This window comes from Falco peregrinus, chromosome 6 (assembly GCF_023634155.1).
Source record: "Falco peregrinus isolate bFalPer1 chromosome 6, bFalPer1.pri, whole genome shotgun sequence".
Classification (NCBI taxonomy): domain Eukaryota; kingdom Metazoa; phylum Chordata; class Aves; order Falconiformes; family Falconidae; genus Falco; species Falco peregrinus.
Window position 1 is genome coordinate 29,877,852 of NC_073726.1, and position 24,404 is coordinate 29,902,255.

The 24,404-nt window shown below is 40.9% G+C and overlaps 1 long non-coding RNA gene across 4 annotated transcripts in view; it reads right to left on the reverse strand.

Moving 5' to 3' along the window:
• LOC106112105 (uncharacterized) overlaps positions 1-24,404 on the reverse strand; it is a 131,733-nt gene that overhangs the window by 42,601 nt on the left and 64,728 nt on the right. For all 4 annotated transcript variants that reach the window (XR_008747756.1, XR_008747755.1, XR_008747758.1 and 1 more), the window contains one exon: positions 10,086-10,246. This is a non-coding gene — a long non-coding RNA (uncharacterized LOC106112105). The remainder of the gene's footprint in view (positions 1-10,085; positions 10,247-24,404) is intronic.

Here is a 24,404-nt window from a genome sequence, read left to right on the forward strand (position 1 = left end):
ACTTCGAAGATATTCAGGTCATCCAGACAATTATTTTAAAATGGCAGAGAAAGACAGTCTGATGATCCATGTATGGAAATAGGAGCCAGAAGCTCTGAATCATTCATAACAACACTTAGCAGTTATATCATCTGCAGATCTCAAAGCTACTCTGCAAAATGGGTATGAATTGCTGGCACCCAACTGTAGCTCCTCTGCAGTTGGTTGGCATCACACCGCTACACCAGGAGGCCTGGAGAGCACGAGGGTGCTTTCCAAACAGCAGTCAGTAATTACAGCTTTCGTCCCTGTTCATCCACCTACCTACCTGCAACTCTAATTTCCCATTCCCCACGGCAGCCAGCTACGACTGTATCCCATCTCCCTTCGCACAAATGCGGGCGAAAGCAAAGTGTTCATTCAATTCTGTTATCTCTCTGGCAAATTCCTTTTTTTAGAGTCAAAGCTGCTTGAAGGAGCTGTGTTTTATTCTCATCTCCAACAGCCGCATAGACTTGGTGGACTCCTCAGCATCTGTTGTATCTGAGAGTGATCCTTCATGCTACTCTTTTATTTAAGAGTAACACAGGAGTCAGCTGAACCCACCTTACCCATCCAGACATCCCTGTGCTGTTTTACCTCAGTCACATTTATACACTGAAGCCCTCAGATTTATTTTGCAATTTAAAAAAAAAAGAAAAAAAAAAGTAAGAGGCTAACACACAAAGAACATTAAGTGGTGTGCTGAAATAACCGAATGACCCCCAGATAACAGCAGGCTGCACGTCACCAGAGCTCTGGCTTTCCACCTGATCCACTCAGTGCCACTACACCCAGTCTGTGTATTTATTTGGACGTCACAGACTATTCCCATAAACTGTCTGTGCCCCACCCCCCCTCTGCTTAACAGCAATAGCTGTCCCACAGCAGGAGTGGAGGTTTACAGGGGTATTTGCCTTTTAATTGCCAAGGGCCTTGTTAACACCACCACATTGCAACAAGGCTTCCTTTAGCCAGCCCTGTTGCTGCTGTACCTATGTGCCAAATAACAAGGGTTCAGCTGCTGTGATCAACTGCCCACAGATGAACAGAAGTACTACCTGCTGAAACCTTCAGCAAATGTAAACCCCACTGTCCTGCAGATGCAACTCAATGATAGGACACATTTCCCTGAGTAAGAGGACTGGCAAAGAGATACAGTTAAAAGGGAAAAAAAAAAAAAAAAAAAAGTGGGGGGGGTGATAATCAAGGAAGAAAAGCCACTACCAAAACCTTCTCTGTATTTCTGCTGGCTATGAGAAGTCTCAGACACTAGAATGTTAAGTTTCTTCTTTTCTTCTACACCGTTCATCCCTCCCATCAGTTTTGCTACACATGAGAGGTCCAACTTAATACAAGAGTATTTTTTTAAACGAAGCCTTGATTCACAGCCCATTTTTACTAGCTACCACTGCAACTAGTCTAAGGTTAAAACTTTACATTCTCTCAGCTGAACCCTTTCACCTCTGCCTGACACCACAACAAAGTAATAAACTAGACCTTTAGGTATCTCTTTCTCCCCACTCCAGTGATAGGAGGATGGAATGAGAAGCAAAACTCCTCTGCAGGTTGAGCCTGAATTAGGAGGGAGAAAGACTTTATTAAAATTGGAAAATGACTGATATTGCACAGCAGAATACAGACTGAACCCATCAGGATAAATGAGATTTAATCTTGTAAATTTGGTTTTGGGAGCAGGTCCTCATTTTTATATGAAAGTTTGTGTATCACCCCAAGAGCTTTCTGTAACACAGAAGTTGCCCTATAAATGTATGTCTTTGAGATTCTTCTCCCAGTAACGGAAACATCATATAATGAAGCTACAGTAATTTCAAAAGGAAGAGGCTGCTCAGTGCAAAGCTGGAACATATTTATTGTCACCCCAACCCATTTTTATTGACTTGCTCAAGCAGAATCATTTTTAATATCACCTTCCCCAGGCGTGCCTTCAAACAGAGGCGAAGCTGCTTCCCCTCAGCACCGAGCTGCAGAGAAAACCATTTCCTGCTCCAGCCCAGCGTGTGCCAAGATACTGCTCGGCTGAGCCGCGGTGCCAAGTAGTGCCGAGAACTGCAGCTCGCAGCAAGGACCAATTTTAATAAGCACAACTTCCTGCTTTTCAAGGGGCTTATCTGAATTCCTCTTCTTCCAAATTTGCTGGATATTTCTGAGATTTGTCATGTGTTTCTTTCCTTCAGTAAGTATATCCATGCCCCTCCACTGGCTTCAGCCGATTCCCAGGAACTACTTTTTCCCCACCTTCCACAGTTACATCAAATATTCAGTCTCCCACTTCTTTCTCAAGTCCATCACTTGTGTCACATCATTTTCATTTCAAGCCTCAGTCTTCACTGGAAATACTCAGACTTTTTGAAGTCACTGTGTCTAAACAGTCATAGTTTTATATATAAATCCATACCTAAAAAGAAGTCAGTTCATAGAGGAATTTAAAAAATAAGTGTCACTAAAAATTAAGGCCCCAATGGACAACATTTTAATTTCCTGTGGATTACTGACATGTCTAAAATGCTTTGCCAGATAAGGACCTATTGGGAGATCTCTAATGCTTCCAGCAATTCCAGTGCAGTTCCGCTGAGTCCAGTAAAAACCTCACCTCTGCTCAAGGGGGGAGCTTGCACGCCCTCCTGCTGCTCACACTCTCCCACCTCTGCAGCAACTCCAGCACTCAACTTGCAGAACCTGACTGCACAAATCCTACCCCCTGCGCAGGGTCCAAGCCTGGGTTAAAGATAAAGATGGGGGGATGGCAGCATGGACAGTGGAAATCCAGCCTAAGCACCAAAAAGAGAAAGGTTATGAAGGGAACAGAAATACAGATGTGACCAGATGAGCTGCAGTGTGTCTGGAGGAGGGCAGTGACAGAAAGCAAGTTTATCCTACAGCCACCAGGCCACAACAGAACATGCAACCTTGCCTGGACAGAGTACTCTGTATCACCATTACATAAAAAATATAAAAAAGAAAAAGGACCATTAAAATATGATGAAGTATAGATTTTTCTATGCAAGGTTCTTTAATGATACCTGCTGGCTTTGAAAACAAATAGGCAGAACGCACATCAAGCTTAAAACCATCATTCAAATCCCATCAGTCTCACACCATCAGGCTCCTTGAACTGCAGTGAACTGACCAGTCTCAGCAAGGGGTCACAATACTGAAATAACTTACAAATTAGTTTAAAGCATACTTAGTAAGTCATGAAAAATCAACACAGAGATCATCAGTTAGAAGTTCATTATTGGTGTATCTGATGTTCCCTTTATCCTCTTTGCCTCTATCACTCAAAACCACACACCTGCTTTTGGGAAGTATTTATTACTTTTAATGACAAGTGTGACTAAACAATTTTCATAGCATTGCCTGGTAGCCTTTACTCTGCCAGGCATTTTTTCCACTACAATGATTAAATAATCAAAACTACTTTTAAAATTTTATTTCAGGCAGTGAATGTTATGAGGTAAATGCCAGACACAGCTGATCCTACTCTGAGTAGGAAATTGGACTGAAGACATCCTGAAGTCCCTTCCAACCTAAATTATTGTATGATCCCATGATGCAAGTATCATGTTATAAAAATCCATGCAGGCTTGTTCATGTTTCTTGGGTCTCAGGATAGAAAAGAAGAAAATAGAAAAAAAATTAAATATCTCTGCTGCCAAAAGGTACAGCATTGGGTGGCAGCAAAAAAGGGCCTAGCAACTTTCATCTATACTGGTAACGCTTCAAACTTGTCTATACTTCTCTGAAATTATTTTCCTCTCGGGATCTGAAAATTCTCTACGCCCTACTTGTTCCATTTCACAGTACCATTTATGCTCACATGTCTATAAGCAAATTCACTCTGGCACGGTCAGTGATACCTTTTTTTATTTCCCCATGAATTCCTCTTTTAGAAGAATTAAGTCTATAGAGCAAACAGAGAAGTCAGTCACCCCAAAAAGGCAGTTTGTTCTTTATTTACTATCCATATTTGAGTGTTTAAGTATGAGGGAAAATTTGACTGTGTACTTCCTCCGAACCGCACTGCTCTTAAGTCATTATATTCCCCAGAGTTACAGCGCAGACTTTTGGTCAGCCCTAATTCTGTTTTCACCCAACTTCAACTTACCCTCTGTTCCAGACTCCCCCAGCCCACACACTTACATGTACAGTTCACTTGGTAAAGGTTATTGCATCGCACATGGAACTCCATGAATCCGCTTTATGTCTCCTAAAGCTGTCAATCCTTTGAAAACTAGTCTCCTTTCACATCTTACTCCACATGAAAGGAGACAGATCTTAAACTCTTCGGTTAAATTTTTCCAGCTGAGTCCAGGGATTTCATTCCCGGTTCGGTGAGCACGGTGGTGCTCTCATCCAGAACTCTCCACCAGTCCTTTGGCATGTGTCAGCTGTCCTCCACAGCAAGTGAAGGTTTAGCTTACCAAAGGTCTCTCCCAGGTTTCAACAAGCATTGTTGCAACTGCTGAAGAGTCAGGACTTATAAGGTGTGCAAATGAAAGAGGAAAGGCTGCAAAGGCTCATTAGTGTAATTTTGGGGACAAAGGTATTGCAAGGAAGGGCAGAATTTCACTCCGGAAGGACTGACAGCAAAATGTATTTTGTTTAATCTCTTTCCTTTGCAGAGTCAGCATAATCTAGATTATTCTGCTGCCGTGACAGAAGATTTGAGAAGCATTCTGCACGAGAAACTTCCAGCTGGGTTTGGGTAGGATTTGAAATCAGGCAGTAGATTCAAATTCATCCAAGCCACGGGAAGTCAAATGCATCAGTGACTAAAAGATCCCATAAATTTCCTGTACTAAAAACCCACTGAATGCTCTTTTCATCGTAAAAAAGGATTAGCAGCATATAAACAGTTTATATAAGGAGACTAACGATTTTATTGTGATGTGCTATTTAGCATTTGCGGAGGATCCAATTACAAAACTTTGACTTAGTTTTCCGTAAGTCACACTCTGAGTAACATGTTTTGATTTACCTAACAGCAAGAACTCTGGGTAGCAGACTGTTTTACTGTATGTGATCATCCAGACCTATCATCACATTGCTGTTGGATGCAAATTCTGTAGAGAAAAAGGAGATTTTGCTCCCTGAACATTAACCAATTGTTCAATCTCACCTAGCTTTGAAGAAGTTAATATGGTGACTTAGGTTTTGGGTGCAATGATACTAAAGGCTTGTCTCTCAACACAATCTGGCAATGTTTGGACCGCAAGCAACATTGAATACACAGCTTAATGCTATCTGGAAAGAAAAGCCAGTCAAATTTCTGGACCATGAAGCAGAAGAAAGGAACTCTGATACAATATAACATAGTCAACTCTCAAATAGCCCAATAACAGGAAGCTGGGGTAACCTGGTTAATGAAAAACCATCAATAACAATACCTTCTTTGCAAAGCTAACTCCTGGCATCTTCAGGTGGTTTTATTAGCTTGGCCCTGGCACTGCAGGAAGGCACAGATCCAGCCTGGGTCCCAAAGCAACATGGTCATGTTCTTCTAACACAGCACCTCAGCCTCGAGGGTTTGTACAGAGTAGTTTATGAGCCTTTGCACAACACTTAACGAAGCCTCCAACATCAGGGTTGTTTAGTCCAGAGTTAGTATCACTGTTCTGGTATTTGGCCACAATAAAGTCACCACCCGAACAGTCTGCTTACAGATGTCACAGATCTGACTATACACACCAGACCACTTCAGCTCAGACTGCAGCACGCTCCTGTTGGCATCCTGGGCTGAGGGTTATTCTTGCAGGGTGATCAGCTTTAGATCTTTAACGGAACAGTGGGGTTTGAGGGGAAGATCATCTCAGGAAGAAATAATTCTTCCAGCAAGAAACTGGCTGTTGAAAGAAATAGGGAGAAGGAAAGAAAAAAAAAAAAAAAAGAGGAAAAAAAAAAGTAGATGCTGATAAAGAAGCCACTTGCATCCTCACAACAGCAATGCACTCCAAGGACTGCAGGTCTTAGTACACAGTGCTACACGAGTACAGAGTACACAACCGCATGTATGCAGGACAAACAGCAGCAGCCCTAAAACAATCAAAGCACTCAATGCCCATTCTCCTGAAGACACAATACAAGTAGAATTTCCACCAATGTAATTTTTTTCCATGACCAGCTCTGTTCCAAACACCGTAACTTGCATAACACAAGACTGCTCAGAGCAGCAAAAGCCAGGCTGTTGACAAAGGTGGAATATACAACAATATACCGATACTCTGTAGTACATAAATGGGTGAAAGTCAGCAAACAAAACAAAAATAAAACGCAGATGGTATGTAGCTAAAGCAAACTGTATGGTTCACTGCACACCTAGCAGGCCAAGAAGGAAGGGAAACTCCTTCTCAGTGTTTACATGAACAATGAGTTTCCCTGAAAACTCCAGGAGGCCGTTCCCAGCTCCTCCACTGGCACCATTAATAGGAAAAGCAAACGCTAGAAAGGTGGTTTCAGTTCATTACTGACCTCGGTAGAAGTCTCAGTACCGCTGAACTCAAGCACAGACCAGTGTGACCTCTTGCTTCAGGGTGGTATTGTTACAGCATGTACAGCATGCAATGCTGCTTTTTAAAAGAAAATACAGCTGTCTACATGCCACCATGCTCAAATTGATGTTCCAGCAGTCACACAGGTCTGATCAAATCAAGTTCAATGTGTTGCTGCTCAACCCCATGCTTAGGATACCAGCCAAACTCTCCTCCATTTTAATGCAAGGCATAAAAAAGACACAACGTGTAACTGGGCAACTGCAGGTGTGGGGTAAACTCTTGAAAGCAGCAACCCAGATATTATACATGAAAGTGAGGAAGTGCTGCAGTCACACTTACCAGAACTGTAATTAAAATACACATTTTGGGATATGTCTGTCACCCCATTTGTTAGCAAGCTTTTGGCAACTGGGCATGCAAATGCAAATTAATGTAATGAATGCAATGCTTAATTAAAATATGCTTAAGAAAACATCCAGAAACTCTTTCTAAATTAAAATCTAAAAGCAGTGACACAGGGCACTGTAATATCTAACGGCTATTTTTAAAAAAACTTTGGCTCCTCTGCTGCATTGTTTCTATTGCATTAAAATGTCAGTAATGGTTAAAATGTGAAAAATAGGAAAAGTCTCACCAATTCAAACCAAACCGCAAACCACTTTGTAAGATCATGGAATTCTACAAGTTAACAGACAAATGAACGAACATGCACACCAGTAAAACTGCACAAGAAGAAACATGCCAGCTTCTATTTATTTTCATTTGCTGTGTTCTGGAGTTTAGGAAAAAAGGGCTGCAGCACTACAGTTCCGTTAAAGCTGGAGGTATATTTTGGAAGTTTTCACTAAAGAATTCAGAGTAATTTTCTTTTTCAAAATGGCTTCGATTCAAACCAGGAATGTGAATGCAGAAAGTTACAAAAGCACTTCAGAACCTGAAAATAGGGAGGACTGGAACAAACATGAAGTCATCTATGGATAAAGCTCTCCAAAGTATTACCAAAAGACTGAGTGGAGGAATTTATATTTGATGTGTGCTGTGGTTAAAGAGAGAGTTGAAAGAAAGGACAAAGAGGTAGGTTCTTTAGATGCATGTATGTGCAAACTCATTATTGCGTAATTTTAGTTCAGGTATAAAAGCTTATCTAAAACACTGGCACAAATTTTTACAGAAGTTTCCATCTCATGTTTTCACAGGGGTTTAGAATCACTACAGAATTTCTGATCCTGTGAACAATTCCAAATAGTAACCTCGTTTTACTGACAAAGGCACAGAAAGTATGCGCCAGGCATGACCTAGCAAGCCAGGGAGAAAGACTGTAGTAGAAAACTCTTGATCTTTGCGCGTCCACTTTTTTGGCACATGCAAGGACAATCCTTCCTCCCTTAATCACTTGGAAACTGATGGTGAAAACACAACGCAAATATCTGAAAAACAATCCATTGACTTACCACTTAAAAAACCAACTGAAACAGAGTAAGAGGAGGCAATATGACCCTGTTTACCTACAGTACACTGCATCTCCACTTAGTCAGCTTCTTACATCTAGTAAATGTTAGCACATTTTAAACTTTTGAGCAAAGAAGCTGAAATCCCACCTTTAAACTGCTGAGTTATTTGTTAAGTCCAGAGAAATACTCATTAGAAAAAAAATAATATAAAAATACACGCAGTTAATCACTGAACACAAGTGCCATGACAACAAATCCATCTGTGTGATTTTTTTAATGTCTTGGGTTGGTCACTGAAGGTGTCAGAGTCCTACTGGCATTGGACAACTGGTTGCTCATTTCACTGAATTTTCTGAAGTAATATAATACCAGAGCTTCGAAATTACAAAGCAATGTTTTACTGCATGATTTTAATTGGGGGAGTGGGGGGGTAATACTCTTATTTAGCCAATGGCAATGACTGTCCTACGTGCAAACTCTTCTTGTTCTTCATCCAACCCAGTTTTAGGCTCTGATCATCTCACAATGCAACAGAAGCAACCGAGGACTGCCATGAGCTGCTACAGGAATACAGTTCAACTATCAATTGTAGCTTATCAGGTATTGGTTATAAAATCTTTACAGTCACTTGGAAGCACTCCGAGCTGCAGCAACTCTCAGTTCTTTCAGAGTATATTTAATACAACAGTAGCAATGAATGAATTCAACCTCCTCATTCACATAGCATGAGGAAAACAAGGTAAGTACATATTATTAATTCTAATTTTCCAGATGGGAAACTGCAGCCCAGAAGAATACGATGACATGCCCAAGATCACAGGCAGAGAATGCTAACTTCAACTTAAAAGGTTTTAAGCTAAGTTTTCCCTGTTCAATGCAGTTGACTGCTGTTCTTGAAAGTACTCAGGACTGACAATCACAGATCTCACCGAGCGCTCCAGAAAATCTACATTTTCAGAGGCAAACTGACCTATATCTCAATCATAAAAACTAACACAAACATTAGAAGCCATACACATACTATTAAGGATCTAGCAGTATTTTTTAAAACCAGGACACATAAGCAGAGGGTCCTTTTTCCTGGCGTCTCTTTGAAACTCGTTACCTTGCCCTTTCCCATACAGCCACCACTTCCTCTTGCCCCTTGCAGACACACACAGCCTGTTTGCAGGCGCTGTGCAAGCAAGACGACCGAAGATTTGCCAGGATTAACACTCTGGGAATATTCCATGTGAAGAATACAGAAATACACCCAGTAAGAGATTTCTTGAAGGGTTCCAGCAGTGGCTATCTAAGGTAATATTTGCAAAATCTAAAGGGTTTCCCTTTGTCCTTCCTTCCTACCCCCCATCCAAAAAACCTTGCAAAGGCATTAGGGAGCATAAAATTACTTTGCAATATTTAAGAGACATTCTTAATACTGCTGCTTCAGCCACCAACCAAACAAAACTTTTCTTTCATCATAAACATACCACTCGTCTCATAACTGTAATAACCTGCACTTGCAGCCAGGGACCAGTAACACTTCTTGTGTGTTGCAAGAACAATCCTCTCTGAATTAAATGCTGCCAATCCTGCGTTTTCAGTTTGCAGCGAATTAACAATAAAAGTATCAGGAAGTCCTACGTTTCTGAAATGACTTACTAAAAATATCTTATCCCGCCAGGGAGGACAGCAACAAGGACTTGCTCATGGGTTTACAGTAACGTACTTTCCCCAACACAAAAAGTGCTGGCGATACCAACAGTACAGAGAGATGTTCACCTTTGTATATGCAGATGATTAAAACAAAAACCCATTATAGACTAAATTTTGGCTGCAAATATGCCGATGTCTTCTGGAAGAAGCTTTGCAACCTCCTGTGGAGAGCGCTGTGATTTTTACCTGTGTAACCCGGATCTGAATCTATAACCCCACTACTCTACCAAAAAAAAAAAAATGTTACTGGAAAAGGAGCTCACTGAGATCAACCGAACATGCCCATAAGGCAGCTGTATATACATTTAAAAGTAGTCAAAATAATAATTATGATAAAAATATAAATGCCTGTTCTGATAAAATGAAAGCACTATTAAAAGGAAAGAGACACACAAAGAATTACCTTCATTCCTGCTGAAAAATACGTAGTCAGAACAGGACAAACTGCATGCTTCGAGCCGTTAATAAGAAGAGCAAGCGAATGAATAGCTTTCGGATGAATCCAAATAGTTTTTGTTTCTCTGCTGCAGTTTCACCACTCCCACAGGGTAATTTCTATGTTCACTTTATAACGAAAGCAAAGTACAGGTCAGAATAAGAAAGGGAGGAGACCAAAAAACCTCTACTATATTAGTCAAAGTTTGTCATTCTTGCTATATTGTTTTCAAATGGGGGAAACAGGGCTGGTGTGACAAAAGGGTAGGTTTAGATGGGGTGTTCTGCTTATGCTTAATAAGCCAAAAGCTCGGTTCATCTGCATTTTATACGATCAGATTGGTAAAAGCAGGAAGCAAGAGTGCATGATTTATGGAAAGATTATCACATGACTAAGAAGCACAGAACAAGAAGGGCCAAATTCAGCTTTACAAGAGATTCACATCAATGTAAATGAACTTTGTTGCCTTTGACAGATATAATGTTCAAAATGGAATAAAAATATTTGATCTCCATTAAAAAGACATAAAGCCATTTTAAAATCAGAATTTAACCCACGCTTTTCAAACAGAGCAGTTGTTTCAGGTCTGTTCAATGCAGAATTTCTGTACTGGACAAGAACCACAAAATTTACCTGTAGGGTATTTTAAAATACATTTCTGCCACCTCTCCTCTACCATGCTGTCTCCAAACAATCCAGCTACCCGCTGCTGATCAACACACTCTTGTACACTTACAGACTCCTATGAACATTTCAAAATTTACTGTAAAAACTTAAAAGGCAGGACAGTCTGCAAATGCACTGGAAGCACTCTTTCATTAAATTCCTTTATGAAATGCAAGCGTATACTCACTTTATTATTTGGGGAACAAAATAAGGGGATGTAACGTCCAGCAAGGCACGTACATTTTTGTTCAAATGAAAGTGAGAAATGATAATGCTCTGTTTTTTGCTCCGTTGCCAGCAATTAAATCTACATTTCCATGAAAAGCTGATAGATTAGATGAGCTACAGGCCATTTCCCCCACCCACCCCCCACACATGGACTTTTTATACTTAGAGGGAAAGGTGTCAGAGGTGAAAGGAAAAGTAAAGATGAACATTTACTAGGATGCTACCTGTAGTGCTAAGGAAAAATAGGAAGTAACAAAGGGTTAAGAAACTAAGAGCAAACATCAAGGAAGACAGCAAAACAGAGTTATCCTAGCAGAGGCAGTGTTTTTTTCAGCAACGGCCTCAAAGCACTGCTGTCCCTTGAGCAGCTTGTTCAGATGGCAAAAGGTTAAAAGCACTGAGGAAAACCTGAATCATCTGACCTAAAAATGGAAAAGAGAGAGGAAAAAAAAACCCAAACAAAAAAACCATGACTCTGGTACAAGCTCACTTTTAACATGATGCCCTCTTTTAAATACTGAAGGGCTCTACTCCCTTTTAACAAACACTTGGTAACACACACACGTGATGTGTGCAGACAGTAAAATGAATTGCCATTATGGTTCTATTAGGCTGAATTCAGAAACCTCATCTGTATTTCACTCTGTAGTAGCAAACTATGAATCAACTGGGTGAATTTTATACATTTTTTTGGTGATATTGTTTCAGTACAATCTAACTTCATTGTTATGTTTAAAAATAACCTGCAGATCCTATTATGACACTAGCACCTAAATAATAAAATGTTAAATAGCCAATTATCGCAGATTTCTCTGTGTTGTCTGAAGAGCAAGGCACAGTATGAAGAGAACACAGGGCAAGCTTCACGTAAATATCTGAGCAATAATGTATGTAGTTGAAAACAGGGCTGGCGGTCCACAAAGTGCTTTTTGATAAGTCTTTAAATACCAGCCCCTCAGGTATTTTCCTGTACTTCAAAACTGTCAGATCTGTCTCCAGCATGTGTAGCAGCAACCCCAAGAAAAGATTCAAAACAAGATAAAAATAATTGAAGGAAAAAAAAAAAGGTAACTGTTTATCATACTGTCCAGGAAGTGGTTCTGTTTGAAAAATCCTGCACAAAAGTGAGTGCTGATTTATAAACCTGTCCTCACTGGAGTAACTCAAGCATCCTTAACCATGTGCAGCAAACACAATACAGCACTCATGTATACAAAACACCTTCTGGGAGACTGCATTCATGCAATAGTGACTAGATGACTGGTGAGTTAGCTGGTATCAGGATTACGTTTATCTTACTCAGCTACAGGTGCCAAAATTTACAGACTTACTTGAAACTATATTCTTGAGGAGCTGTCAAAAAGAGGCAAGTACCACTGGTGAGCCTTGTTAAATTCCTTAGGAATAAAAATTTACATGAACATCTGAGAGGGAAGCAGCTTTGCAGGTCAGCATGACAGTTGAAGCAAACTTCTGAATTCCCTTAGGCAAAAGCTACTTTCTCCAACTGGAATGCAGTTTCCCAAAAAGAGATCTCAGCATGCAACAATCTCAAACCTGTTGCTCTCAATTCCTTTCTAATTAACGCAGGCATTACTGGTGGATTGGAGATAAAGAAGGGTAATGGAGTCACGTACTCAAATAAATGGAATTGAAGTGAGGAACTAGACAGAAAAGGTGCAAAAAGAGCATGAAGTAAAAACCTAAGAGAAGCAGTTCTGAAGAACGCAAGTTGTATGCAAAGGTGCCATGCTCCTGAACAGCGTGGCTGCAGGTAAGTAGCACAGCGGATCTCTGCAGCATCACGTGTTACCAGCAGCAGTCAGAACACTCACTGGGGACACACAGCCTGCTCCAGGTCACCCCCGACCACGCCAGCAAAACATGGGACAAACAGCAGTGGCATACACAAGGTAACCAACCATCTCATTCCACACAAGTACACTAATGCTTGTGGGTTATTAAAAGTTTTTGATGTTTTGTTTGGGTTTGTTTCCTTTGTGGGTTTTGTTTTTGCTTCAGCACCTTTCAAACAACATATGTTTCAGGAAGCTTTGGCAAAGCTTAAACCAGAGAAAAGAAAAACAACCAACAAGTGAGTGACATGATTGCTGCTGAACTCCTGAATCCCAGTCTTCTACAATCAACTTCTTACAAATCAAAACCATTTAGAATAGGTAATAAAGATCTGAATGATCTAAACCCAAGACATTTTTAAATACATAACGTTCTTCATTCAGAGTGAAGACAACTCAAAGCTGTTTTGAGTTACAAAAGAATTAAAAGCAGCCACGGACCTACAAGGGATTGTGCGTGTCAGTCAGGGAACCATGTATCTGACGCTGCCAACTCATCTCTGTACCACAAATAAGGAATGGCAAAGATGTTCTTTGAACCGCTGCATTTGAATTCCATCATTCATTTCCTCAGGGTCCCCACCAAAAACTGCGGAAGAAAAGCAAATCTAAAAAATTCTTTCTAGGTTGACTGCACATGGGAATAGGAAAAATAAATGCATGCCTGTCTACTAGTTCATTCAAGACTTATGCCAGACAGGAGGTATTAGTCACTCTTCTGAGCACAATATTAGGATGTTGACTGCAACCAGTCAACGGCCGATGCTTGAGAATGGAGCCATCAAATTCGTTTCCTGGTCAAAATTCACAATCAACAGAGGTTTCTCAGAGGGAGGGTTAAACATGGCAACAGAGGAGAAGAAACACTTGGAAGGTGACTGGGCCTCAAAAGTTTAATTATCATTTGGTCATTCCTCCAGAGGAAAGGGAGTGTTTTTGCATGACACAGCCAGCAAAACATGCAAGAGTCACATCCTGGTAAACGGCTGCAGCTCTAGTACATCTGACCTTGGAGGCCAGCTTCATGCATAGCAGCACTGGCCAGGTGAAGATAAATGGAAGGAATGCAAAGCAAAGGAATAGGGACCGATTTCCAGGAAGGTATTATGAAAGTACTGCCCTTCTTGTGGGAGAGGGCGGCTTGTGTCTGGGTCCCCAACATGCATACTAGAGGATGAGCCGAGTAGCCTTTGTCAGCCTTTTCAAAGTCCAGCAACAACCCTCATTTTCACTTAAGCGGTGCTGTCAGGCTGAAGACCACAGTTCAGCAGCATCACCAAGGGTAGGCGTACTTGCATTAACCACCTCTCAGGCCCCAGCAAACTCCCACAGGAGCAGTGAATTAAAGATAATCTTTCTATACCCTCCACGCCACATGACTATGTGCGGTTCCTGGGGACGGAGGTACACCTGAATTGCCATTCCTTCCGCACTTTCCGACCACTTCCGTCTACCCTGTCCCTCTTCCCACTCAGAGGGAATACTGCAAACTAAGTTAGTTTATTAAACCCTTTCTATGCATAGCACTGTTGCAAATTATATATCCATTACGGTGTCTTCAAATGAATCTGAGGATAGATTTGACTCACTTAGCAAAATCTGACTCATGCTTCTTGGGTATGGAAAAAACAGTTGCAGAGTTGACTCCTGTAGGCTGCAACTCTTGAACCTTGCTGCAATTCTATTTAAGCAACAGCTATGCTACCAGACTTCTGGTTCCCTATGCATCTTGAGCACTGGAGCAGAAAACAGGGAGAAAACAGTAAGCATGAAGCGAGTCAAAACAGTTACCTTTTGCTAAGGCAGGAGCACATGGCATACATGCTTCTTTGAGGAAGAAGCTAAATATGTTTTTAAAAAAGGTATGGTTTGTTTTGCTAGAGATAAGTTTCACACTCAAAGTTAGATTAAGAATTCAAGTCAATATTAGGTGTTTGCTTGGCCAGTTTAGCTTCTGGATATAAAGGCCAAACTTTCCTATTATGCAAGTTTTATAAGATTATACCTCCTTTGATTTTGAAGGAACTATTAACCTGTTGTGAGTCTGGATGGACTCCTGTGAAGTTACACTGCGTGTACACAAGCATTAAACCTGCTCAAACTAACTACATGCTGGGGAAAAGTTCCCCTCTTTACTCTTTTTACTGGTGCTCTTGGTTACTGATTGGGTTCCCCTCCGATGGGATTTACACATGCAGCTTTTACACAGTGGCTGTGCAAATACTGGGCTCCAGCAGCCAACAAAAAAACAACCATAAAAAGTCTTCTGCATTTTCCAATACATACTTCCCTAATGGACTGCATTCCATTTAAGAGCTGCTCATTCAAAATAATACAGATGATTTGTAATGTCTGTGTAATCTTCAGATCCATTCTAAGGACATACTCAAAGGCCACCACAACACGAGCTGCTTCTGAGGTTCAAAGTTACATTTGTGTTTCCTCTGAAAGCAGCAACTACTTAAAACTAAGTACTGTTTTCCTTGAAATTATTTTCACTGAACTGCTAATGGGTGATTCATTGTAAACTCACCTCAAAATATTTCATAATGCAAAGAATCTTCCAAGGAGATATATTTTTTTATTGAAGAGAACCAAAAGAAAAAAAAATATGTTCAAGATCAGTCTTGTCTGTCTGAACTGCTAGACACCTGGTTCTATTGTGCCTGTGGATTTGAAGGGGTTTACATCAGATGCTGAAGAAACCCAGAAAGCATCAACATTGTTCAATAGCAGTACTGTATGTTGAGAATGCAAGTTCAGCTTCCTTCTTGCATGTCCATGGGCCAAGAGAGGAAGAGTGATCCAAAGAAGATTCCTGGATCCAGCTTGCAAACTCACACAGAACACCTGTCATTAGACAAACCCCTTCATCAGCCTTCTAGTTACCTACAAGGGCTACTAAGAAAACACAGACTCCTCTCATGAGCACACAGACGAACAGCAAGCAGTAACAGTCATGAGCTGCAATAAGGCAAATTCTGATTAGACCCAAGAGGTAAAAAAAAAATTAAAGTCTTCATTATGAAAACACTGGAAGACAGGAACAGAAAGGTTATCGACTCTCTGTTCATGGAGATCTGCAATTAGTAAAGGCCCTTAGTTGCTCGACCTAACTTCCAAGTCAGCCCTACTTTGAGCAGGAGGTCAAACTGGACCACCTGAAGAGTCAAACCCAGTTTAGCACTGACGTGATGTAATGAGGCAATGCAGCCTGCTTCAAACACATGTGCTACAGCACAATGCTCTACTTGCAAGGCACCTGTGGACCAGCAGCACAGCTATGCCTGGCCTGGGCCACCCACAATCCTCCAGACCTGGACGTCTTCTGTTGCTTTTCCCAGGCTGTATTTCCCCACAGACTGCTACTACCTTCGCACTTTGCCCTACCAATAAAGGTGGAAGATCTGGGTCCTACACTATCTGGATTTCCTGCAGGTAAGCCATTCTAAGAAAACAGAACAACATCTGGCAGCAATCTGACCAGAAACAGCTGCTGTTACGCGAGACCTGTGGATAGGGTACATCAGGTCCCTGCCAGATAACTCACCTACCTGAACCATGACATGGAAACATGCAATCCTTCACATTAGCTGAAGAACATCCTTCCAAGAGGATTTTCTTCCACAGAAACCACTTCTCTACTCACAAAATCATCTACAGGAATTACTAAAATTAGTCAATTTCCCACAAGTTGCAGTCTAAAACTAGAGCCGCTGAAAAAACTCCCAAACACAATTTTCACACTGCAGAACACCGATTGCATGGAAATGTGCTGACTTCACCAAAATTCTCAATAAAAGACAACAAGATTGGCCGGCAGGCCAGTCTGTCCAGCTTCCTGCCAGGCCGCCTGCCAGCCCTAGGGTGGGTACTCCAAGCTCCCCCATTCAAAAAATAAGAATCAGATATGAGAAGGCTCCCACGGGATGGGGATTCTGCTTCCTGTAGCTCTCTAATTAAAATAAATCCTGTACAGATGCATGTATCAGGAAGGACAGGGATGCCTCTGCCATCATACAGCAAGAATGGCTTCTCAACAACAGAAAAAGTTTTAAGAAAATTTGCTTTTATTTCAAAAAACAGATGCCATTGCTAACAGCACAGGAGGAAGAGAATGAGATGTTACGGCACAAATCCGCAAGAGGGAAGACAATAGCAAAGAAATCCAAACAGCAAAATGACAAATTAGATGTGAGGTATCCCCCTCTTATCCCTTCTGCAGTATGTACACAGCTACTACATTTAATTAAAATACAGCTAGCTTGTATACATACTGCAGGGTTTTCAACACCCCTGAAGTGAAACAGTGCAACGCTCAGGAGTCATCCTTCAGGAGTACACTCTGTGTTTCTAGATGTGGAATACAGATGCTCTCTGACAGTACAGTTGCAGCAAGGCCAATGGATCAACGCAGAACAAAAAGCCCAAAGAGTTCGGCTTTTATACCATCTACTTCCTCAGCTCTGTACATGGGATTCTTGCCAGGACATTGGTAACATTAACAGAGAATGCAAAGCTGCACATCAGGGTGTCAGGCTGCTTCTCAGCAAGGATGTTTCACTGGATAGCTCTTTCTCCTGAAGTGCAGCGATTTAACTCCATTGGACGAAACTATTTCTGCAAGACTTGGCTGTGGCAAGATCAATGCATTTTCCTGGTTAACCACTGCATCCACATAGTTTAATGCCTGCTTGAATTCACTTCTTGCATTCACAACAGTAGCAGCATCACAGGGCAAGAACTCCTCTCTGCACAGAGATTCATGCTTGCTGTGCCGCACAACACCCAAGCAAACCACCCACTGCTGCTGGGTAGGAGCAGTTTGGTACGAGTACGTCAGCCCTTCATATCGAGGGCCAGAATGCTGTTGAAGCACTGTGCCACAGGACCTGATGACGATGCAGAGCACATTAATAGCCTGACAGTGGGCTTTCTGGTGATACACACTACGTTTCCATCATCATCAGGCTATTTGTCAGCCACCCGTCCGTGATGCCCCAAGCTCTGACTGCTGTGTAAGATTAGCCATTATTAATGTAAAGCAGTCTACAAAGTCCTGCTACACCAGGTTTTGAAACTCCAGCCTGCTAAGTCAAATGAACAAGGAAACACCTCTTGACAGACCATGCCCCTAACAGAATTAGAAATGCAAGGTATCCAACAGTAATCTGGATGGGAAGCTGTTCAGTAGATGTTTGGACAACAGAAAGGGTTAGTTAAACCCTACCTTAAGCAGCTGCAGAGTATCAGTCAATCAATACCATTTAAAAAAAATATTTCTATTTATTCTTGTCTTTGGGAAAGCAAGAGTGAGGAGGAAAAACATTTTAAGTAAGTTCAAGTAAGATTTAAGTCCACAATAATACTAGGTCAAGATTTTTAAGTGCTTTACTGATAGCAAGTAAAACATGCCTATCTCTGACAGGGGAAATTAAGCAGGGAAAGGCCAAGCAACTTGTCCAAGCTTATGCAACAGATGAGAAATACAAACACAACACAGATCCCTCCCCAGGCTCCATGTCTGTGTCTTATTACCCTTTTAGTTTAAAACCCCTAAATCTTATTTCACACTGCAGCAAGTTTTCCCACATAGTTTTAAGTGTTAAGTCTTATCTCCACTGATCTTTTTTCCTGATGCAGTATTCTCACCCATTATCTTCTCCTCTATACACATACAATGTAAGAGATTTAGTATTTCAGAAGCACGAAAAGGGGAAAAAAAAAAAAGGAAGTCTTAAATTTTAATATAAAGGCAAATTCTTTTTCACATGGGCATACTGAATACACGTTTGAACTGGCCCTCAATCTTACAAGGAGAGAAAACACTATCTGGAAACTGTGAGAAAATTTAAAGTGCCAAGATGCTACTAAATGTATTATTTAAGATGTTCCAATTTCCTGAATTAATATGATGTATAGTGTATTTTAAGTATTTTCTGTTCAGCTGTATATACACTTCACTGCAAGCAAAGACGAAACAAATATCCAGAACACTGACAAACCCACCACATAATGTTACATTTTTGGAGGGAGCTATAAGGATGAAGGCAATTTTTAAGAGCGTCCCTTTAATAACAAATTTACTTTTCTTACACATGGCATACTGTAGCATATACGCAGACAGTTTTGCACTTACAAGTAGAGCAGTGGGTGGCAGGCCTCTTGAGAATTTACATAGCTTAATACAGTAGCACCCAGAGATATCAGCTAGTTGTAAATGAGCTAGATTGGGTATCAGAAGTAGTACATGTGCCATCTGCACTGTGCTTTGCTCAGACGATTGTACCTGGCTTTCCAACGACACTAAACAGCTTGGGCAGAGCCTATCATGATGGAGCGTGCAATATGGCTTGTGGTGCCTTTGTTGGCTACAGAGCTTTTGAAAACATCCTTGAGTTCTGGGCCCTGCTCTGCTCTGTATCTGTCATGGTCCCTTTATACTGTAAATGCTCTCCCTAAAGCTAATCTCCCCTGTTAGAGTAATGATCTCCAAAATTTCTTAAAGCAAGCTTTAATGGAATAGTTGTTTCTGCACAAGGCAGTATACATTAAGTACTTTGTTTTCCAAGTCATCTGGGTATTTGAACTCTTACATTACACTGAGGGTACCAATATACAACTAAACTCGTAAGGGAGACTGGAAGTCTCTGATTACATGTGACAGATATATCCACAAAGACATGAACTTCCTCTCTCCAGCCTCTGTTCCACCTTGTCCTGTCACCAGAAGGCTGATGAGAAACCAACTGCCTCAGACAAACCCAGTCTCATCTAGAGCTTGCCCCTTCCAGAAGGACTGTAAAACACTGCAGACAGTGGAAGAAATGCAGAGGACCACCCACACTGACCATCCATTTAGCGAACACCCTACTAAAAAGCACACCAGCTCTTGTCCTGGAAGGCTGACGGAGCTGGTTGTCATTTTTTGGCCTGAGCAGTGAGTCCAGTCCTCCAAGCTAGTGAGCTAAGAAGGATGTTTATTAAAGAAAGGGCATGTCTCATGACAACACAGCAGCCAGGATGAAGGGGAAAAAGGGAAGAACCATTTCTTCTACAGAAAATGAGACATACTTCTGCCATCACGAAAGAGGTGCTGAAAGACTAAGGAGGAGTGGATTTTGGATACATTCATCACATATCTATAATGATTTCATGTTTTAAATAAAAAACAGTTTTTCTTTTTATTTGAAGTTTTCCCCACTACCTCCATGCAAGACTCAAAGCCCAAAGCAAATTAAACTGTGTGATATAAGTACGATACATAAAACTGCAAGCTGAACCAGTGATTTCTGAGCTGGAAGTGAACAGGTAGTAAGGTGTCCATCCCTCAGAGAGTAAAAGTTAGGAGTGCTGATTTATCTCTGCATCCCATGCTTGCTTAAACACAGGTGGCACTCAATGATTAAGGCTACTCACAAACAACTGGAGTCTTTGCAAGTGAAAATGGCTTGTGATAGAACAGTTCACAGCAACATCAGCAATATTTTTTTCTAGCTAAGGGCCAGGGCTTTTAACCATATTTAACAAGCCATGTTCATGTGTTAATAAACATGTCAGTACTGTTCTGTATTCATGTGAATAACTAATGTGAAAAAGTAATGTGATAGTAGGCTATATGAAAGAGTTGTGAGTCATACATAGCCTTTAGGATATAGGTTCTCACCCCTGAGCTACAGAAACTAGCCTCAGTTAGGGGAAAATAAAATCTAAGTGAAGTTTAACAATGATTTGTTAGTCTCCAAGTTTCATATTAAGAAAATGTATTATCAATACAGAAATATTTATATAATCAAGGTGATTTTTTTTTTTTTACCTAGCATTTGCACAGAAAGAGGTTTAAAAAGACCAGTACCTATCCTCTACCTGATGCTCACCCCTTCCAGCACCAAGAGACAAACACAGCTGCAGCTTATACAGGTAGCAACTGTGTATTTAAGATCCTGCATTCCTCCATCATTCTGCATGCTTACCTTTTGCTTTGGAAAAAGGAACCTTGTATCTGCCTGAGAGAGCTAAGCAAGACAGAGTAAGCACCACTGCCAGTCGGACACCTAACTGATCACTGAATTTACATTTTCAGTTTGCAAGATCTGTGAATTTCTAGGTAAACTTGGACCTTAGGTATCTAAAAAGATCAGAAAAAGCAAGTGCTTTTGTCTTGCTTTTTGAGCAAGAAATTAAGAGGGAGAAGAGTGAGAAGAAAAAAGTTTTGCTGCTAGGCATCTTCCAGTTTCAAGCATCAGAAGTCTTCCAAGAACTGCAGTTTTGGAGCACCAGACTCACATTAACAGAGAGAGCACAGGTGAGGAAGGCAAGAACACACACTATTTACCACTTAGCTGAGCAATGTATAAGCCAGCTCTTGTATATATTCCAGCTTGATACATCACCTCTTCCCCCCCCCCCCCCCCCCAGTTGCAGAGTTGTTGTTTAAGCAGTTGTGTTACTATGGGTCCCGCTCCCTGGGGGTTCCTATACCCTAGAATATGGTTGCAGACAGAGAATCCAAGCCTTACTGATAACCTATCTTGAGCCCAGCGAAGCGCCATGAGCAACACAGATCATCCCAGGACACAGGTCCTATTCATGTGGCACAGGAGGAGCGCTCCTACAAAGTGCACATAAAAACTTCAAGTGTTAATGGTGGTGCCAGAATTCCACATATGAAACCATCGTACCACAAATACGACTCATAAAATAGAAATCTGAAAATCAGTCTTAGCACACGCCTCTCTTTGCAAAGCACACACTAAACTTACAGGTACTTTCATATCTGACAAAAATTAAAAGTGTTCTTCTAAAATCAAGTTATGTTTTTATGTTTCTAAGTCATCTAGAAGACAGCACTGTCAAATGGAGAGTTTCTTTTTGAATACCCACTGCCTGTGTTAATGGCTACTTCACACACATTTAGTTACACTGACCTCTTTGTGGTTTGTCTCCTCTTATGCCATAATGCTAGTGGACCCTCTTAGAAGAAGGGAGACACCTGAAGAAGAAAATTGCTTTCTTTATGGTTGCTGCCTGTACTTCTCTCTTCAAATCTTGCTTGTCATTCACCTCCCTCAACTGTCTGGCTGAATGGCAGTATGCTCCACAATGCCTCTTTGCTCACGCACGTGCAAGGAACAGGTTGTCTCGCAAGGTCAGGTATTAGGCTTTTATTGCTGAAGAGCCCAAATATTAAGATGTATCATTGTGTCTGAAATTTTAAGTAGATATGGTACCCTGACTTTGAATGTACAACTGACAAACACAACTGACAAAGTGACTTTGTGGACAATACATGAGTCAGGAGAACTTTCAGCTGCTGATAAAAAGCTTCTCATCATCTGGTCCATTTATCAGACCACCCTCCCTCTTCATGCAACCAACCAGCAATTCAAACAGGACTATGGGAGCAAATCCTTCTAACCAACCCTGAAAACATCTGTGTGCGTACACACAACACATACAGAAAATGATGCCCAGTATTACCATTTCTTCTGTAAGACACTAACTGGAATGAATATGCTGACATGGCACAATGTGCTCTTATCAAGAGCCCACAGAGTACTAGTCTTTTACCCCACCTTTTAAGTGCAGAGGTGTGCTGGTTTTGGCTAGGACAGCGTTAGTTTCCTAGCATTCTTCTGTATCATGACAGGCAGTTATCTATGAATATGACAAAAGCTATTCTAGATCATTTTAAAGTACAATGTTGAAAACCCTACAGTTTATGCCTTGAAGTAAAAGCATCTGATTAAAATGCACAGTTGAAATGGAAATACCTCTCTTTGGCAGGTGAGGCCAGTAAGAATACAAGGTTCCTTTTTCCAAAGCAAAAGGTAAGCACAGATTTTATATACTGATCTGCTGTAAGTCTTGGGGGAACTGCAAAGCTTCTTCCTTATCCTGAGGTAGGAAAGAGGATCAAGAGTCCCAGATCCCAAAGACTGTCTATTTTAAGGAAATATCCATGGGGGAACTAAGCACAGAATTTACTGCTTTCGTCAGTACAGGACAATGTAAAGGACTATTTCATTACCTGATGTCCAACTAGGAAAACATCAAAGAAAAAAACCCAACAGTATTTCAGAACCTTACAAATGTTACGATCAAGGGATTCTGTCTCTCCTGGTGTAACCTGGTGTTTTTAGCTAGAGCTCCAATTGTGCAGTGTTTTGGCAAAAACACACCTCCCTTTTCTTCACATACATGATGTTCCAGGTGAGCTACCTAATGGACTGCCTTGGAAACCCAATACGCAGAACTCCTTACAGGCTCTTGGCAGAATTCCTTTCTTACCTGCTCCCACTAAGTAATGCTCAATTTTCCAGTTGTCAGAAAGCCATGCAGGTTCTGGAGAGTGGACACACATTATATATATCAACACACCAGGTATCACAACTTAATCATCCTTGCATGCCTGCCCATTTATTAAATTATGATCTACCTCAAGGACTGCACCACTCATTTTGGATTTGTCCCGCATGCGGTCCTGCAGTTTGAGAGGTACTCTGATGACAAACCCGAAGGACTACAAGCTGGCACCACAACAGTCCACATACTGAACTAGCTCACTGTTGCTACAGTTTACATATGTCATGAGAACCCAACCACCACAAATGGCACTTAAGGTATAGAAGCAAGCTCTTAATAGCTACCCTGGATGAATCTTTTCTTGCTGTACCACCCTTTATACCAAAAAGCCTACTATGCACACACCATCCCCTAGCCTCATGCACAACTGGTTAGCAAACTACAGAAGTCTTTGGTAACTTCATTAATGGTTTCAGTATGAATTTTGAGATAATTTCTTTTTTTTTAAAAAAGAGTTGTATCACATCACACCACAGCTTTTGTTCTTTACCTGGTTAGGCATTTCCCAAGGTAATTTAGCATGACACTAGTAGAAAACTTACTGTAAATTAGCAAGAGAGAAATCAGGACAGCAGGGAGCACTGGACAACAGCAGCTTGCCAGAGCAAATATTGGTTATTTCATTAATTATCACTTCCAGCACTGACTACATGTCTTGCAGGAAAAAGGCTGACCTGGTTAAGAACTTTTCCATTTCTAACTATGATCTCTCAGAGAATGTGCTAAAGAAACAATTGTCCTACTGAATCATTTCAAGAATTTTACAGCCAAGTAGATTTATTACCATAAAACAGGTCTTGGAAACAAGACTGTTTGAGGAGACTCAATAGCTATTAAATCAGTGTGGAAAACATGATGCTGAAGGAATTGCATATGCCTGACACATGTTCTACCACTTTTTTTTTTTCCAAATAGTGTCTATAAAAAGCAAGTCTGTAGAATTGCTTAAACTTCTCAGACAAAAAGGACACACACAGGTGTAAATTAAAGTGATATTCATATAAGTTATAGAAAAAATATAAATAAAGCACCATATAAAGGCTGTTTAACAACCAGAGTCATCAACGATTTCAAAACCTATGCATTAAAAACATACTCATCCCTTTGTAAGAAGTCTGAGACAATTTCTAGACTTACAGAAAACCTCACGCAACCTTTTAGTGAATCCATT